Genomic DNA, 4,215 nt, shown 5'->3' with positions numbered 1-4,215 from the left:
GGGCTCCCCTACCGATCCGCTCAAAAAAATTTGCCTAGCAGAGGAAGGGATCGATTTTGCTCAAGACGCACAGGAAGGGGGCGCCGATGAGTTTGATTTCATCCCTGATTCAGAAGAGCAGTTTTGTCGATGATGTGATCTACTTGGTTTTGTCCCTGATTCGCTGGCGCAGGAAGTTGAGGTCGTGGAGGAAGATGGGAGCAGGGGCGTGTTGATGAACGGTGAGGTAGAGGTGCTGGTTGTTGGGGCCAAGGGTGAGAGTGGTGGAGGGGAGACCGACGAGCTGATGACTGGTTGGGTTGAGACGCAGTCTGGGGATATCGGCGTGGAGGGTGCCATTGCCACAGTCTCCCTGGTATGTGTACCTGTTGTTTGTTCATCTCCCTTGTTGATACCCCTTGCTTGTTCATCTCCCTGGTTGATAGGATTGTTTTGGTCTTCTCCCTCTGCATCATCGGAGTGTTCATCTTCTAGCAAAGACGCTTCATTGAGATCAGGTAACTCTTCTCCATCTCCTTCGTCTGGTTCTTGGTCGAGATCTAATACGGCCATGTATTATTTGCTAGTGTTTGGTGAAGATCATGAGAGGACAGGATTAAGTGACAGGCTAGTCAGCTCCGGTAGACTAAGTTGTCTCTATATTTTTTTGGCTCCGTCCATGCTAAATAGCCTGTCAAGTTGCCTCTGTAATCTTGGCGGCATGTACTGAAAATTTATTCTGTGGTTTTGGCGCCAGCTAAATGTGTTTTGGCTGCCTTCATTGTAAAAGAAATTTTGGCGCCAGCTCAATGTGCCATGTAAAGACAATTTTTGAGTAGCACTTCGGCTACTTGGCGCCAAATAAGGGGAAGGCAAACAGGCCTGACATTTGCTGCATCATGTGCATGCTCATTTAATTACAGTCGGTAATTCATCCGGCAGCTCGGCTGCCAAAGCAGAGTACATAGAATTATTGGAGGCACTTTCTTCACTATCTTGTCGGAAAATTTCTAAACGGATACTCTTTGGGACGGAGGGAGTACGGGAGAAAAAGACCATTGTATACGTCCAAGCAAGGTATAGCTCCTTTTGTAAAATCACAAGTGATGCATCTGATGATCCAGATTACGATACAGCACGAGCAGCAATGTTCCTCTATACACGCCTAAAGTGTCATAAAGGGGCACAAATAAAGTTTATTCATATTCCGAGATAGACATGGCAGTTACAACAAATAATTCAACACACACGCACCTTGCCGTAGTGGCATAATATATATTTTAGCGCATGCAGCTCGAGGCAGCGGTCAGCAGCAACGACAACGGCTGCTGCTACTTGGTGTACTCGATGGCCCAGAAGTTGGCGTAGATATAGGTGAACTTGACGCTGGTAAACCCGGCGCCCTTGGTGAGCTTCACAAACTCCCCCTCGTACCTCTCCTTCCCGTCGGGGCTATACGCAAGCAGGCACACGTCGATGCTGATGAGCCCCTGCGCACCGGCAGGACGCACTCGACGTCGATGACCTTGCCGCCCGCCGGCAGCGCGTCGTAGCAGTCCCTGAGCAGCGTGGCGCAGTGCTCATCGCCCCAGCAGTTGAGGATCCACTTCATGAGGATGGCGTCGCCGGAGGGCACCTTCTGGAACATGTCGCTGCCGACGTGCTGCACGCCGGTTTAGGCCGGCACCTCGGCGATGACGTGGGGAGGTTGAAGTTGATCCTTTCAGAACTTGCGTGGTGTGAATCATTTTAATCGTCCACTCATTTTGAGTATGTATCTTGATAATACATGCATTAAGCTACTCAAGAACTCACCTTCCATCCACCCCATTTGTCCCGGTTTAAATTTAGCTGAACTCACCTTCCATCCACCCTATTTGTCCCAGTTTAAATTTAGCCCGTAACTAAAGGTTCACCAACTAGGACTAAAACTCGGCCACTGGCGGGGGGCTCACCAACTAGGACTAAAGAGCCCCTTTAGTCCCGATTGTGGTATGGAGGGAGCTTTTGTCCCGATTGGAAACACCAACCGGGACTAAAGGCCTCCCCTTAGTCCCGGTTGGAATTCGCAACCGGGATAAAAAGTCCCTTCCCACCCGCCACGGCCTCCTCCCTCTTCTTTATCTTTCTCTCCTCCTCTCTCCCATTCTTCCAGGCACTCCTCTCCTTATCCTCTTCTTTTTCTCTCCTCCTCCTCTCCTTATCCTCTTCCTCTCTCTCCTCCTCTCCTTATCCTCTTCCTCTCTCTCCTCCTCTCCCAGGCGCTTCCAGGCGAGCCGCCCCTCCCCTTCCCCCTCTGCTCGCCCCTCACTGGTAGTGAGGAGCGGCAGCGGGGCGAGGGCGGGCGGCGGCGCGTGGGTGGACGGGCCGGCGGCGGAGGTGGAGGCCGGCATGGGCGAGCGGCGGCCGGCGGCAGAGGTAGAGTGCGGAGGCCGGAAGCTAGCGACGGAGGCGGAGTGCGGGCGGATTGAGGTGGAGCGAGGAGGCCGGCAGCGGAGGCGGAGCACGGGCGGATCGAGGCGGAGCGCGGGCGGAGGCGGAGGCCGGCCAGCGGCGGAGCGCGGAGGCCGGTGGAGGAGGCGGAGCGCGGACGTGGGGCTTTTTTTATTATTTTTTCAAAAGTTTTTACCAACCAGGACTAAAGGGGGTCTTTAGTCCTGGGTGGATGACCTGAGACCCGGGACTAAAGACCTTCCCTTTCGTCTCGAAAATTATATCTCGGATGGTTTTTAGAGAGATTTGGCCTCTATCAACCGAAACTAAAGCCAAGGTTTCCAGTAATCTTATAAGGAATCTTATATGGATGAAATCCTGACACTATATTCATTAAGCTTACCTGATACTTATATCCTGCTATCCTGAAGGCCATGAGATTATATTTTTGCTATGTTTATCTCCTGATAACATGTTGCTTGTATGGACCAGTACAAACAGGCCCTACAGTTTCTCTATTGCCTCCCAGCGTTTAAAAATTCTCCATGCGAAGCAACCACCAGGCATCAGCCAACAGAAAATCACCATGTGGGAAGCAAGCGCCAGCTTCCAAACAGCGGAAGGGCATTCTCCATGCGGGGGTATTTTCCCGGCGGGAGGAAGGTGATTCTGTTGTGCAGGGAAATTCTCGGTCGGGGTTTTCTTCCCGGGGCTAATTTGGCTCTACTGCCCAAACTAGCCCTGATGAGAAAGAAATAGTTGGTGGTAGGTGTAGGTGGGTATCATATATTTTTTTCATTAGTAGAAAAGATTATCGACACTTGGTTCCCATAGGTATTATGAGAAAGAGGGACACGTCTGGTTGTGGGCCCCTCTTCGCTGAAGGCAAACGTCGGTTGCCGTAGAGGCCATGGGCTAGCTGTTTCTGTTGTGTAGCAATGCAAGCCGGCCCATGTCCGCATATAGCTTCGGAAATCAGAACCGTGCTGCAATTGTGCAGTGCGGATTGCATTATTTTGCAGCATCAGCGGCATGATGCGTTGCTGGTTTCAGAAATGTTCCAGAAATTCTGCTTGTAGGAAGTTATCACTTATAAATGAGCATAGGAAGTTATGTATCCATCCTGAAATGTTGCGGAAACTTTGCAAACAAAATTAAAACAGAAATAAATTTGATACTGTTACACTAGTGCACAGAGACACATAAGATGGTGGAGCAAACTGAGGGGTCCAGATCATTTGATCACCATAAACAGCTTGGGCTCCTCAAGAGGACAATCCAGTGGTGACTTGTGCGCAATGACGGTAAGAGCGAGATATATTGGCAGATGAGAGATTATTTTCCGGCGAACATGAACTTTTGTTTAACGTTGCGTATACTTTGGTCACTCCCATATTAATTCAGCCATTGTATCAGGCTGTTCCGGCTTTGAGGAGTCTCGATGCCGAGGGTACACGGAAGCGGCTTGAGGTCCTTGGCTGCTCGAGCACACGACAGCTCAAGCTTGACAAGGCGATCAGATCCAGCAGACTGGGTGGCGGCCAGAGGCCACCACAACTCTGCGCTAAGAGAGATGACATAATTGGTTGCTCCCAGAAATGGCAGCAAGAATATACTTCAATTTTTTCCTTGAGCAATCAACTTGACATGGAAGGACAGTTAGAATGCTATGCATTGCTGCATTATAATATAATTTGATGTCACATAATATACTAGTTCCTCACTTATGTGTGCGAAGTAACATCGAAATTTCTGCTAGCTGTGAGGAACACACTGAATTCATGGTACAAATGCTTGACATTG

The 4,215-nt window shown here is 50.1% G+C and overlaps 1 pseudogene; it reads right to left on the bottom strand.

Moving 5' to 3' along the window:
• Positions 1–1,310: 1,310 nt before the first annotated feature.
• Positions 1,311–2,848, bottom strand: LOC105913656 (annotated as a pseudogene).
• Between the last annotated feature and the right edge of the window lie 1,367 nt (positions 2,849–4,215).

This window comes from Setaria italica, unplaced genomic scaffold (assembly GCF_000263155.2).
Source record: "Setaria italica strain Yugu1 unplaced genomic scaffold, Setaria_italica_v2.0 scaffold_65, whole genome shotgun sequence".
In the NCBI taxonomy this organism is placed as follows: Eukaryota; Viridiplantae; Streptophyta; class Magnoliopsida; order Poales; family Poaceae; genus Setaria; species Setaria italica.
This window is presented reverse-complemented; position numbering and strand designations above follow the sequence as displayed.